This window comes from Lissotriton vulgaris, chromosome 2_1, assembly GCF_964263255.1.
Source record: "Lissotriton vulgaris chromosome 2_1, aLisVul1.2, whole genome shotgun sequence".
Lineage (NCBI taxonomy): Eukaryota > Metazoa > Chordata > Amphibia > Caudata > Salamandridae > Lissotriton > Lissotriton vulgaris.
In genome coordinates this window covers 1,915,743,835-1,915,759,545 of record NC_141687.1, presented here as the reverse complement: position 1 = coordinate 1,915,759,545, position 15,711 = coordinate 1,915,743,835, and the positions used below count along the sequence as shown (strand labels likewise).

Below are 15,711 nucleotides of genomic sequence, written 5' to 3'. Positions count from 1 at the left end.
CTTTGCCACTATTTAGCAATGGTAAAGTGCAGAGAGTTTTAAAACAAGCAAAATAAAGAGACGCAATCATTTTGGAAACATGTCAAAAATTGAGCCTTGTCTAACACTTTCAATCTGTCTTATCTTTCTCTTTCTACTGAGACCGGCTTCTAACAGAAGCCAGAAAGTAACATGAGCAGCACACAGGACGTTCAGTCTGCTATTCCATTAGTGCAGCATGGTTGAGAAATTGATGGAAAGTGCTTGGATTTTTTTAGAATATAAGAATTATCTAATTACGTAGAGTTGACTATATCTCAATATTGTTTCTTTTTTTATGCCAGTTGGCCTAATGCTACTAAATTGCCCAATCTAATGCAATGAAATAACTTTTTCTACATATTGTTCATTGTGTTCTGTCATCTTTATTGTTGTCTCACTATCATTAGTGCTACAGCTTTCAGTTTGTCTGTTGCAGTACAGGAATCTGTACATTGTGCCACTAGTCTCTACTTGAATCACTTCCTGTTGATGGCACCACATTGAAAGTGTTGAGATAAAGAGATTTATACTGTCTTTTGCACTGCTCTCTAGATGTTATAGAAATAGTTTTTTGAATGTGCTTACGCTGTTGCTTGTTGGTTTGGGAACCATGTAATATATGAAGGATATGGAATATTATCAGTGATCGATATGATAAAATGGGTGGTTTACACCTTTTGATTTGAAGTTGCAATTTTAGTGGTCATTTTGAATTTAGTTGGATGGGAGAAAAAAAATAAATCAGGATGTCTACCCCCCTACCAAACATGCAGTTACTCTTGCTCATTTAGATGTGTGGGTATTAATGGGTTCCCCATGATGAAGCCTTAGCAGCCTATCCAGGGGAAACAGACCTACAGCTCTCCAGCTATGACAAATCCATCGACTTCAGAACATTCATGGGGTACCCTTACTTAGGTTGGGTCTTCCAATACTCCCTTTTCCTGTCCACATACTCTGTGAAAGGCAATGTCGTGACACATAGGAAAACAATAGTACGCCCAACGCGCTCAGTAAATAAAAAATATAAGAAAAAACTTCATGCCCATCTAGGCAAGTGATTTTTGTTCAGAAGGAAAGTGAAAGATAATGTAAACTGGCTGACATGACCAGTTTTTCTAAAAGTGTGGGTGGTCTTTTGCCAGAAGAGCAGAGGTGGTGGTCTCTGCCGACTATGTGGATAGCAGCCACCAGTCATATTCTAGTCTTCTAGGTCTGTCTTGTGATCCGTTATGAGTAGGATCTTTCATGAATTCCTCAGAACATAAAACTTAAATTTTCCATGAACACGGATGTCTGTTCACTGCTTGGAACCTCCAAGTATTGTCCAACATTTCTTTCTGGCCCACAGCTGTTAGATACACATTAAAACCAAGAATATCATACCTTAAAACTTTATCCTAACAGGTTTGGGGTGACTACATTGTGAGCTGCCATACATTTAGGCCAAATGTTCATTGGTATTGTATTTGTATTTGGTATTTGTTAGACGCGCGCATCACCCGAAGGTCTCGCAGCGCTAGCAAAATACTGACATAACCTGTGAGTGGTCACTCGGTAGCGCTGAAAGAGCCAGGTTTTCAGTAGTTTGCGAAATCTCTTGTGGTTTTGTTCTACACGAAGATGCAGGGTAAGGGCATTCCAGGTTTCAGGGCCAAATTTGGAGAAAGCTCTGCCTCAGTTTCTGCCTGTGCGTACTTTAGGCATGGCTAGGAGGAGTTTGCTGGATGAGCGAAGGATTCTGGCTGGTTTATATCTTATCAGTTTATTGGCTAAGTATTTAGGCCCATTGCTGTTTAGAAACTTATGGACCAGGCAGCATGTTTTGAAAATGTATTGGAATCTAGGTGCAAATAAGCAAGGACATTTTGTTTTCCCTTCTGTGTTAAAATATGTTTCTCTTATTATTTGAGATTTTTCTACACCATGAACCTTTTCAGCTTGGGTTTGAAATCACTACACATTTGCATATTATTGATATGAGAAAGTGAATTATTAGTTGCAGTGGATTGTGGTCCTCTTCAATTAATAATGGCAAAAACCGTTATCAGGTCCAGTTAGATCCCAATAATTTAACCCTGAGCGTATCCCTTGGTATCTATAACACAGAACAGGCAGAATTAATTTTAGAGAAATGTGTAAAGCATTTATGAGTACCAAAAAAGTTCAAAAGTAGAAAACATACCGCAATGTAAATTCAACTCCCAATTTATGAAAATAGAGTAAGTTCTGATGAGGAAAAGGCACCAAAATTACAAAAATCAAATGTAGGAAGTAAGAGACATGATTTTTTCGTAGTTGTTGGTAATATATGCATATGATAATAAATTACCCAATTGATAAAAATCTGCATAATATGAAAGCACATTTTGCAGATGGGATGAAATCCATCTCTACTTGGATGACCAGGAACTTTCAGCAGCTGAATTCCAGCAAAACGGAGATCATGCTGTTTGGTAGAACCCAACTGCTTGGGTCCCCGGATTGGTGGCAGTTGGAATAGGGCACAGCACCTAGCACTAAAGTCACAGTAAAAAACCTGGCCATTTGCCTAGATCAGATGCCTACCATGAAAGATCAGGTAGTGGCTACCACTGGCATGTGCTTTCATATGATGAGTATGTTACGTAGATTTTTTGCCTTAATCCCACTCTTGGTATGCAAAACTAAAGTCCCTGCATTAGTGATCAGTTGCATAGACTACTACATCGCCCTACTAGCCGCCACAAACGAGTCTCTACTTTCCAAACTTCAAGTGGCCCAAAATACAGCGACCTACCTCATCCAAAATCTTCCTTCCAGTGTGGCCTCTACTCCCCTTTAACCTTGCTCAATTGGTTCTTTGTGCATAGGAGAATAATTTTCAAGATCTGCTGCATAGTGCATAAATCACTGAATGGTATCATACCTTTATACCTGGCCAAGAAGCCTACACCTTACCAGCCAGGTAGACTCTTAAGATCTTTAGTCAAATCATTTTTTGACTATTCCCAGAATCAGGAACTCATGCTCTGGGGGTAGGTATTTTTCCTACTTAGCTTCCTGCTACTGGAACAAACTAACCATTCGCTTACGGAAGTTCACAGATCACCTTAAATTTAGAAAGCTTCTTAAGATGGAGTTGTTTCTACACTAGTGCTGCCTTCTTGGATAGAGGACCCTATTATGACGAGATACCCCTCCCGGTGTGATTTGTGCTCACTATATGTTAATTGTTATAGGCAGGGGAAACCCAATAAACCCTTGTAGGCTTGGGCAATATGTAATTCAAAACAAAAGGTGCTACAAGGGATTTGTTTTTAACTTATTCAGTCTGAGTTAAGAGTTGTACCACAGTAACACACTCAATAGTATCCACAGGATAACGATTTTGTTGTATATAGATAAATTAATAATGGAAGGTGGAAAGTAAAACAGAGCAAAGGGATATGTATTTCAAAATATCTTTACTGAAAACAGATTTTGGGAGATAGATACACAAATTAATTTTAGCAAAAAATCATGAACTAAGTTTAGCAAAATTTTTATCTATAGTTCATGACTTAACACATCAGCTCCTATTTAGTGAGGAAAGACAACCCAAAATAATCAATAAAATGTGGTTGTAAATTCGTGAAAATCTGTTGAATCACTATATGTTAAGGTACCTAACATACCATAACATCGAGAAGTACAATGGCTGAAGTGTAAAATGTAAAGGTTAAGCAGAGTGACGATGATGGAGAGCGCACTTCTGTAGCTCTAAATTGAGCACAAAGAATAGAGGGGAAAGAGGACATCCTTGCCTGGCACCTCTAGATATGCATATTTCAGCAGAGGTAATCCCATTCACCCACACACAAGCAGTTGGGTCCGTGTATAATAGTGAGCCACGAGTGTCTGAAAGGTTTCAGTGCTCCATCCATTATCTCCTTGTGTTTGCTTTGTTTGCCCTAAATTGGTAAGGTATGCCCAGACGTGGGTCTCTTACTCACTTTGCCACTGGATTCAAGCTAGCCTGGCTGATGAAGGGTGTTACCCAGAAATGGGTCCCAGGATGCTTGTTTCCGGTTCAGGGAAGAACTGGCTTGGCAGTTTGGGCTGGACTGTTCCCATGAGGCACAGGGTGAAGACTGATTTGTATATAGCTGGGTCTGAACTGAGGTGGCGAAGTGAGCTAAAGAATGATGATGGATTCAACCCAGATCTGTGACTGGGGGGGGCGAGTTTCTGAAAAGTTTCAGCGCTCCATCCATCATCTCCTTGTGTTTGCTCCGTGTATAATAGCCTGACCACTGTAGGTAAATGTGAGGTATTTCCATTCTATGCAAAATTGCAAACATATATTCCCATTTAATTGAAGCAAAGGTTTTGGCAGCGTCTTATAACATTGCTGCTGCCTTTAAGCTTGGATTGAGCTGATGGTGCATGCAAAGACAGTACATGGGTAATGTGTCGTAGAGCGTGCTGGCACAAACCCAGACTAGGAAGGAGATACTGCAATCAAATTGCTAATGTTTTAGTTAAAAGTTTGACATGTGTATTGGGGGTCTTTAAGATTCACAATACACTGGTGCCTCATCAGGATTTCATAGAGCGACAATAAGGGCTTCTCTAAGAGTGGGCGGTTTGAATACCCGATTGTATGCATCCTCATAAAGTTCATGGAGATGCGGTGCAAGGATGGAGGCAAACTCTTCATAAAATTCATTGATCAGGCCAGCTAGGCCAGGGGGCTTGCAATTCGGAAGGATAGCTATAGCCACTTGTCGTGTCCAAGAATCACAGATAAGAGGAGTAAACTTATGAATTAAGTTTATTCTTGAATAACAAGTACAGCACTAGATCAGTCAGAGTGTTCTTCCATCAAGCTTCAGTCTTCAACTGAAGATCAGAAGCTTAACATTCTATAATCACTGAGCAACCCAAGCTCTTGGATAAAGCAGTCTAATGGAGAACACACTGCAAATAAAATAACTAAGAAAACATAGGATATAACACACCTCCCTTCCCACAAATACAAACAAAAGAAAAAGAAATTGAAAAAAACATTTCAAAGTACATATACATGCTCAACATTTTAGAATACATACTCCTAAAAATAGAAAATGTGTTAAGTGGCATATTCTTCTAAATATTTAGGTTTAGACTTCATTCTAGAACTGGATCTGGAACAAGAAACAGACGCATCAGATAATGACATTTCACTTTTGTTAAACTCCAAGTTTTTTACAGGAGGTTCAGAAATACTTAGACTACTACCATCCCCTTGTGAACTCTGAAAGTCACTCATGAATGGAGATAAAACATCAAATTCCGCCTCAACATCAACAAGATCCAAATTAGGGTTTTTCACCTTGGCAACACTTCTTGTACTCCACCACTTTCCTCCAAGTACCTTAACAGCATGTTTGCTGACTTGAACAACAGTTGTTTCAGGATAACATTTTGACCCCTTTACTGTACACGGCCTTCTAATTTTAACCTTGTCACCAATATCCAAACAAATTTCTTTCACATGTTTTTCTTGATCATATCTGATTTTAGACTTCATTTGAGCAGACTTAACATTCTTTTTAATTTGATCCAAACCAGATACACACCCTTCGTGATAAGTCTTACTAACCACCCATCCAGGAATTTGAATTTGAATTTAAGGGTATTTGTTGAGCGCTCGTTAACCAGGCGGTTTCATGGCGCTGTTGAGGAGGAATCCTAAGTTGGATGGCAAAGTGGTTTAGATATTAAAAGCCTGTGAAAACAGAATAGTTTTCAAAGTGCTACTAAACTCCAAATAGGATGGTATCGAGCTATTTGGGAGAGGTAAAGAGTTCCAAAATTGCGGAGCAAGGACAGAGAACTTAGAGCCTCCCATTCTGCTCTTCTTGAACCTGGACACCACCAAGAGGGACAAAGAGGAGGAACACAGTTGTCTGCTGGGGATGTAGGGTTCGATTTTGGACTTAATAAAAGAAGGAGCTGTTCCCGCGAGGGCCTGAAACGTGATACATCCCATCTTAAAAAGGGCCCTTTCTTTGATAGGAAGCCAATGAAGGGATCTTAGAAGGGGAGAAATGTGATGTGATTTAGGTAGGCCTTAGACCAAGCGGGCAGCTTGGTTCTGCACCAATTGGAGTCTCCGGAAGGCGTAAGCGGGGGTTCCATTGTACAGAACGTTGCCGTAATCTAAACAGGAAAGGACCATAGCCATAAGGATCAGTTTAAGAGCTGAAAAGGAAAAAAAACGTGACATTTTTCGAATAGTGCGCAAAATAAAGAAGCAAGAGGAGACCACCGTGCTAATCTGGGAGTGTAGGGTGAGATGTTGATTAAGCGTAATCCCCAGTGTTTTAACAGAGGGGGAAGGAGAGGGGGGAGGACCAAAAGAGGGGGGGCAAAAAATAGAAGACCAAGGGTTGACTTTACCACCAGTGAGGAGAAGCTCGGTCTTATCAGGGTTGAGCTTAAGATGGTTAAAGCTCATCCAATCCCTGATAAAGACCATCACCGACTGGAAATTGTGTATAGAGTCAGGAGAATCGGAGAGGTTAAAAATGAGCTGGAGGTCATCGGCGTAATTAAACACCGTGACCTCCATCCTCTGCAGGGCAGAAATAAGTGGAAAGATATACAAATTAAAAAGAAGAGGGGAGAGAGAAGATCCCTGGGGGACGCCACATTGTACCTTGCGAGCGGGGGAGGAAAAGTCCGCCAAATGGACTGCCTGTGAGCGGTCGCTCAAAAATGAGCTGAGCCAGGCCAGGGCCGAACCTCCAATGCCTGCTGCCTCGACACGGGAGAGAAGGATGGTGTGGTCCACCGTGTCGAAGGCGGCCAACAAGTCAAGGAGAACCAGTGCTTGAGGGAGATTAGCATCTAGGCCCCCTCTAAGTGTATCCATGACGGAGACCACCACTTTTTCGGTGGAATGGAGAGGGCGGAACCCTGCTTGGCACGGTGCAAGGTAGCCACTATCCTTGATAAAGGAACTGAGGATTTTAGTGGCGTGGCGTTCAAGAACTTTGGCCAAGTAAGGGAGAAGGGAAATAGGCTGATAGTTTGCTAACGCTGTTGAGTCTGCACCTGGTTTCTTTAAGATAGGGATGATAGTGGCTGATTTGTGGCAAGGAGGGACAATTCCTGACTTGAGGGTCTCATTGAGAAAAATAAGAGGGGGGGAAGGGCAGGTCAGGAAGATATCACGCAAGATGTAAGCCGGGCAAATGTCGGAAGGGGATCCAGACTTGACGCAGGGGAGCAAAGAGAGAAAAATTTCTTTAGACAAAGGAGTTATGTGATACAGGTGATTGGAGTTGAGTGGTGGGTCAGGGTTTAAAAAGGCAGGGGAAGGAAGGGGAATGTTGGCCTTAATGTCTGCAATTTTATAAATAAAAAAATTATTCAGCGAGTCACACAGGGGCTGGGAAGGTACAGGCTTAGAAGTGGTCCTGTCCGAAGAGGTTAATTCAAAGACTGTGGCGAAGATTTCTCTAGGTTGGTTCTCTGCCCGGAGGATCTTGTTGGAGAAATAACTGGTTTTAGCGTCTAGGATGGCTTTCTTGTACTCAGCCTGGATGGAGGAGTACAGTGATTTAGAGGCAGTGCAATAAGTACGTCGCCAAGCTCGCTCTGCTCGGCGGACAGCCAGTTTTTTCTCTTTGAGCTCCGGGCTGAACCATTTGTTAACGACGTGGGCGCATCTAACCCTAATGCGCCTTAGGGGGGCCACCTGATCACAGGCATTGGACAGCCATTTGTTTAAGGTCTCTGCTTGAAGTGGTGTGGAAAGTTCCTCTATAGCTGGACTAGAGGCTAAAAGAGAGGAGCAGAGAGAGGAAATATCGACTTTGCCCCAGTTACGAGCCCAGGTGTTCTTGGGCAGGGGGGTTTTGTGGTTAAACTTAAATCCAAGAAAAAGGAAATCAAATGAGGGTCGGACCACAAACAGGGGGTGACAGTAGGAGCAGGGATAGGGATATTGAGAGACCAAACTTGGTCTAACATATGACCCTGAACATGGGTTGGAGTATGAATATGTGGTATGAAGTTCAGACTGTGAAGTGATTCCGTGAAGTACCTGGAAGGGGCATCTTCAGCCGGATCAGATGGCCAGAAATTAAAGTCTCCCAATACCAGGACCGCCGAGTTATTCACAGCCAACGTAGCTAACAGGTCCTGAAGAGCCGGAAGGAAATGAGGCATATTTTGGGGAGGACGATACATCAAAACACAAGTGATTGGCGTCTGAAAGGAGTTAGAACGTGCAACCAAGTAGTCAACTGCTGGGATTAGTGGGTAGGATAATGGTTGAAAGTGTAAACTGGAACGGATAATCAGAGCCACTCCCCCCCCCTGCTTTGCCAGGAGGCCGATCTGCCCGTAAAGCGTAGTACGAAGTGGGCAGGGCTGCAAGTAAGTTGAGCAGGGAGTCCTGGCAGAACCAAGTTTCTGTGAGAAACAATAGGTCCGGTTTTTGAGTGTCCAAGAAAATGAACAAGTCGAGATGGTGTTTTACAGCCGACCGTGTATTTAACAGGAAGGCAGAAATGATCGTTATGTCAGTTGCTAGGGGGATGGAAGAACTGGGGCAGGTGGAAGGTCGGGATAGTGAAGGCAAATTAGGTGGTAAAAGGGGTAAAGGATGAGCGCGTAAAATCCCGGCATCCATGATATGCCCCAGTGCTGCTTGATTCAAGTCCCAAGGGCCTTGGTATGCACAGAGTATATCGGGGGTATAGGATGCAAAATGGGCATAGTGCAGTGCCCCTGACCCCGTCCGACCGCGGACGGGCGCAGACGGGCTTTCTTTTGGCCTTTGCCTCAGGAGATAATTCAATAAAAGATTGTCTTCCTCTTAACAAATAGAATGGAGTTACTCCAGTGGGCGAATGCTGGGTGTTGTTATATGACCATGATCTGTCGCTCACCACTTCTTGAACACTAACTCCAGAAGAAATAGCTAACTGGACAGCATCCTTCAAGACACGGTTCACTCTTTCAACTAAGCCAATTCCTTGAGGGCTATATAAAGAAGTGGTAAGGTGCCTAATGGCCAAATTATTCAAGAAATTCTTCATGTCATGCGACACAAACTGTACTCCATTATCTGACACCAGATAAGCTGGTATTCCCTCAGATTGGAAAAGCTGTTTGAGACATTTTATTACATTCTCAGTGTTAGGTTCCTTTAAAAACTTGAAGACAACCCACTTAGAATGATAATCAACAATAGCAAGAATAAATCTATAACCTTGATTTAAACCTCCAATCGGTCCTAAAAAAAGCATGCCTAATTTCTCCCATGGACTATCAGGAAAAACAACAGGACACAATGGTTTATTCACAGTGCGTAAATATTTCTCAGCATGTGAACATTCAACACAATCATTTAAAACGGTATCCACACAAACATCCATGCCTGGCCACCATTAATGAAGTCTCAATCTCTTCTTGGTACTTGTAATCCCTCCATGACCTTTGTGAGCAATGTTAATAATCTTACTTCTGATGGACACAGGAGGAATAAGAGAAAAACCTCTCAAAATAAAATCTCCCTCCATGCTTAATTCCTCTCTAATTTTGGAGAACGGAAGAAGATCCTTGTCAACTTGATTCTCTCTAGGCCAACCTTCAGCAATGTATCTTTTTAAAATACATAGAGAATTGTCTTGCAAAGACGCCTTAATCCAATCTGATTCAGAAACAACATCCTTAGCTACTTCCAAACCATCCAATAAGTTAACTACCACTTCCTTGTCATCAAGAATAGGTACAAAGTCTGCACAACTTGAAGGGCATCTAGACAAAAAATCAGCTGTGAAGTTCTTTCCTCCTGGAATGTGTCTCATCACAAAGTTAAAATCATAAAGTTTAGAAAAAAGGCGAACCAATCTTGGACTTGCATTCCTTAAACCTTTGTCATTCCAGTTGTAAATCAACGGCTTATGGTCTGACACCAACACAAATTCACGACCCCAAACATAAGTAGAAAAATGCTTAACTCCCCATACACAAGCTAGATCTTCCTTTTCAATTGTACTGTAGTTTCTTTCTGATAGTGTGAGTTGACGGGAAGCAAAAGCTATTATATTCTCATCACCTCCATTTACCTGACTCAGCACAGCTCCTAACCCAGCATTACTGGCATCCACAGTAATAGAGGAAACAGAATTCTCATCAAAAGGTTTACGAGCAGGAGCTCCTATTATTAAATATTTTAAAGATTCAAATGCCAGTTTGTGCTCCTCACCCCACACAAATTTGACATTGTTCCTGGTGAGCATCCTTAATGGCTCACTTATATGTGCAGAATTCTGTACAAATCTTGAGTAACACTCACTTAACCCTAAAAATGACCTCAACTGGTCTTTATTAATGAGTTAAGCACAATCCCGAATTCCTTGCAACAGGTCACGTTTAGGAGTAATGCCCTTATGAGAGATAGTATGACCAAGATACTCCACCTCATCTAGTAGAAACTTACATTTTTGTTTTTTTATGGTCATACCATGATCATTTAAGATACCTAGCACTTGATCTAATTTGATAAGATGTTCCTCAACAGTATTAGTAGATATCAAAATATCGTCTTGATATGCTAAAACATCACGAACCTCGCCAAACAATTGAAACATCAATTTCTGAAAAACTGAGGCCGCCGAAGCTAGACCAAAAGGTAACTTCAAATATCTGTAAGGGCCAAAATGAGTATTAAAAGCTCTTAGATCTCTAGACTCCTCACATAACTCGATCTGATGATATGCTGCCCTCAAATCTATGGTAGAAAAAACTTTTGTACCTCTCAATTGAGCTAGCATATCTTGGATACGTGGTAGGGGAAAACAATCCACCTGTATGTTCTTATTCAAAGCTCTAAGGTCTACACACAGCCTAAGCTCATCACAGTTCTTTTTAAGTCCAACCACAATTGGCGAAACCCATAATGAAGAATTAATGTGTTCAATAACACCATCCTTACATAGCTGATGAAGATGAATTTTCAGTTTCTCCCTATTGCTTAGAGGAACATGCCTGACCTTGTGGATCACCGGCACAGTGTCAGGTTTCAAGATGATTTTGTGTTTGAAACCCTTGACTGACCCAAGACTGTCAGAAAAGACAACTTTGTATTTCCCCATGATTTTCTCTGAGGACAATTCTTCAGTAACTAGAGCACTAAATGTACTAGAGTGATCTAAAGAAATTGGATTGTTGGTACCAGGTCTCAAAACTAAAGGGAATTTCCCTTGATCTCTCCATCCAAGAACGTTATAGCATTTCTTAGCAACATACATTTTTGCTTGCACAGTACGATCTTCAAAAGTGAGATTATCAATAAAATAACCTATTAAATCTATAACCTTTCCATTACACGCTACAGTGCAAATATCAGGAGGTAAAAGTTGAACTCCCTTCTACTGTTCCAAGAAAAGAAAATCAGCAATAATGGTGATGGGAGATCCTGAGTCCACTGTAACTTTCACAACAACCTTACCAATTTTTAAATCACACATAGGATCAGAAGTAGAAGAATCTTCTTGACCATATATCATATCAACTGACAATATAATTTTTCTAACAATCTGTTCCTCACTTACATTAGACACCTCCTCAGAATTTGTGACTTCTAAATACACTGTTTGTGCTTTGAATTTACACACTGCAGCAAAGTGTCCAACTTTTTTACAATTAGAGCATTGTTTTTTTAACGCAGGACACGAAGTCGAATTAGCCAGATGTGACTTTGAGCCACATCTAAAGCAAGCAGGAGGTTTGTCAGTTTTCTTCCTTTCAATTTTAGAAGATTTATCACATTGATTCACACTTTGAGATGAAACTTTGTTTACTAAATCTACATGTGTAGATTTACTATTACTCAATTCTTTAGATGCAAAAACAGATCTTTCAATTCCCCTTGCTAATTCTAATGTTTCCAAAAGTGAGGGATTCCGACAATATAAGGGGGAATATTATCAAGGGGGTTTATCTACGCTTTTTTGGCTTTAAAAGCCAAGAAGGCGGAGATAAAATTATCTCCCTATTACCTAGCTGTCGCTAACACCAGTTAGCGACAGCTAGTAGGAGATAGCGACCATCTTGGGCCCCACTTTGCATGTCAGTGATATTTATCACTAATGACATGCAAAGTGGGCGTGCCAAGATGTTAGCGACTGGAAACAGTCGCTAACATCGCTATCTCCTATTACCAACTTTTGGAGATATTCGCGCTAAGCGCAAATATCTCCAAAAGCTAACACCTGCCCTGAGCAGTTCTTAGCCATGTTATCCAATGGGAGGTGGATAACATGGCTAAGAGCATTAGCTCGGTAATGCATGAATATCGCTGACTTTTCAGCGATAATCATGCATTGCGGCCGATTTGTATCGCATTTGCGATCAACCTTGGTAATACCAAGGTTTATTTGCGATAAAAATCGCCGCAGCTCAGCGGTAAATTTTTGTCTCTAACCAAGCAATAGCGATAATTATCAATTTTGCTTGGTAATATGCCACAAGATTCTCTCTTGAACTTTGTTATAAAGCAATTTACTACAATTTGGTCCCTAAGATACTGGTCAATAGGACCCTCAAATTCACAAGTCGCAGCTAGAACCCTCAATTCAGCTAAAAACGTATCAATTTTTTCATACTCTCTTTGTTTACGAGTATAAAAATTATGTCTCTCAACAATTATACTCGGCTCATCTTTAAAATACTTTTCCAAACGTGCAATAGCTTCAGTATACTCATTCCAATCATCTGAAGGTGGTCTAACTATAGGAGGTTGATGGTCAAAAATTCTTTGACCATCAGCACCCAAATCACTATATAAAATTGCCTTTTTTCTGACAGGAGAAAATTTTACAGCATCAATGGCAATAATATAACTATTAAAAGATTTAAACCATTGAGTCCACCTAATTTTTGGAGTGCCCGGTTCAGGAAGAAATGGAGATGGAAGGACTGCAGTTTGTTGAGCCATAATGAAATCCTATAATGTAGATAGCATAGGTAAAGGAAATGCTTTAAAATGAAACAATAAATATAATATCAACAATAACAAAAGCTGTGTGCATCAGCGTAAATGAAGCACAATGTTAGTAAGTTTGTTGAAAGCTGTGTGTGTCAACGTAGATGACACACCAGTAAATATAATATCAAGAATAATGTAAAGCTGTGTGCATCAGCGTAAATGATGCACAATGTTCTTAAGTTTGTTGTAAGCTGTGTGTATCAGCGTGAATGATACACGTATTTTAAAAAAGAATCAAGTCTGTATACATCAGCAATAATACGTTTTGTTTTAAAGTTTAAAGTAATGAAATACCTCCTTTCAAAATACCAAAGTCCGTATCTGTGAGTAAGCACTGTTTTTAATCCATGGAAATCAGTAAGACGCAATGCTTATGAAATGCCTCCCTTCAAAAAATATCGAAGTCCGTAGCTGTGAGTAAACGCTGGAAGTCGGTAGACGCGATGTTTGCGTGTTGCTAAGTTACCAAAAATGGCTATTACGCAGAGAATATTACGTGATGACATGCACGTTGACGTGTGAACGTAGTGATGATTTCCGGCGCTTAGAGATCCGTAATGAAGATGGCAGGAGATTCGAAGGAGCGTCACTGAGGCGTAGGTAACGATTCTTGAAAATTAAGAATTCGAAACAAGTAAGTAACTGTCGTCTCGTTAATTTGAATGGCGCAATCAAGAGGAGATTTTTAAAGATTGATAAAACATTAAATACATTAAAATTTGTATTGAGAAGTTTGTGAAATAAGGCAATCAAAAAATGGAAAGAGTCAAAATATCGCCAATGAGGAAAAACAAATGTAGAGACACGCATAAAATTGTGACAGTTTTTTAAGAGAAAAAAAAGGTTCCAAAGTCAATGGAAAATAAAGGAGAATCTATGAGCCTGCATCGAGGTACACCAGAACAACAAAGGTACATGCAGCGAAGCTCCCAATAGATTTTTAGAAAAATCTTAAAATATAAATAATAAGACTTATCTTGATAGTAGCAGTAGCGGACAGTATTCAAAGTGTTCAAAGTTGTTCAGTAGAGGTAAATTCAAGTGTTCAAAGTCCATCAATAGTATTCAAAGAAAGACAGTTCATGAACACTAGAGTCTGACAAGACCATCCTCAATTAATCTCGCATCTGGGCGTGGGTTCAGAGGAGTGCTGACTTGACCACCTTGTCGCCAAATTATGTCGTGTCCAAGAATCACAGATAGGAGGAGTAATCTTATAAATTAAGTTTATTCTTAAATAACAAGTACAGCACTAGATCAGTCAGAGTGTTCTTCCGTCAAGCTTCAGTCTTCAACTGAAGATCAGAAGCTTAACATTCTAACCTTGGCGCTACCCGTATAGATGCCGACAGGACCCCCCAATCGGAAGGCAAGCAAGAGAAAAACACCAGTGACTTCAAGTGTCTCCGCACTGCCATCAACATGAGGGCACCTGCGTGTTAACGCCCAGAAGCCTACAGACCCCCAATGTATATGCAGTTGACGCGAATCTAAGACTGCCAATGCGACCAGAACCGTCAACAGACCCCCATCTTGAGAACCATTAATCCTAGTATACAGGTTATCAACACATCACCTACTGGGCATCAGCAGCACGTAGCCTCGCATCAAATAGGAGGTACCTCACAGCTTAATACTGGAAGCTCACTCTTAAATAGCAAGATATGTGAAAATAGAAAACCGGAAACAGATAGATAAAACACTTTAAAGCGCTCAAGTCCTCAAGACAGACTATCCATTTCTGATTATAACCGTGTGAGAACCAACACCAACCACACGTTCAGGTCCACTTGGATACCTACATGGCTCCCTGACGAAGGCCCTCAGCCGAAACGCGCGTAGAAGACATACTTAGCCATGTTTTAATGTACATATGTGCCAAAACAAACCTCCGCTTTATCAATCATGAAATATGTATAAGATTTAACAATATATGTCTGTATATGTAGATAAAGTCACATATATAATGGAGGCATGCACACAATAATCATGTATATTTAAACAACAATGTTTTTTACCATAATGAATATTTAATAAAATAATTTTGTACCATGCATTTTGTTTAATCACAGTTTGTGCTGTCACTAGTCCGCTTATGTCCTTTGTCTAAATATTAGTTCCTAATTATTTCTTTTCAAATAACATTCTATGATCACCTAGCAACCCAAGCACTTGGATAAAGCAGTCTAATGGAGAACACACTGCAAATAAAATAACTAAGAAAACATAGGATATAACACCACTTTAATGTTGTCTACTGTGATAGTTTGAGATAAATATTTCCTCTGGTCAGACAACAACCACGCAAGGGCAATGCCATCTAGATACTCTGCTTACACAGTCCTGGACCATGTGTTATGATTGTTATAAAAGTGTCTGTTGAACGCAATAAAGCTTGCCAGAATAGAGGGTGGGTCATACTTGCTTGGTTCCAGTGACACAGTGAGCATGGTACCCACATCTGGGCATACCCATGCCACTTAGGGTGGTACACTGTAACCATTTGTGAAATGTTGTGGCGCTGCATTGGTCGAAAGCTGTCTTCAAGTTCTCCATTTCTGTGACAGGTAATTCGCCATTTGTGCAATGTGAAACTCTTCATTTGTTTCAGAGGTAAATCCCAATTTGTGCCACATGTAATTCTCCATTCGTGTGACAGGTAATTTTCTGTTTGTGTG

The 15,711-nt window shown here is 40.6% G+C and overlaps 1 protein-coding gene across 1 annotated transcript in view; it reads left to right on the top strand.

Annotated features, from left to right (window-relative positions):
• Window positions 1-15,711, top strand: part of SV2B (synaptic vesicle glycoprotein 2B) — a 281,226-nt gene that overhangs the window by 144,375 nt on the left and 121,140 nt on the right. The gene's annotated exons all lie outside the window — the stretch shown is intronic.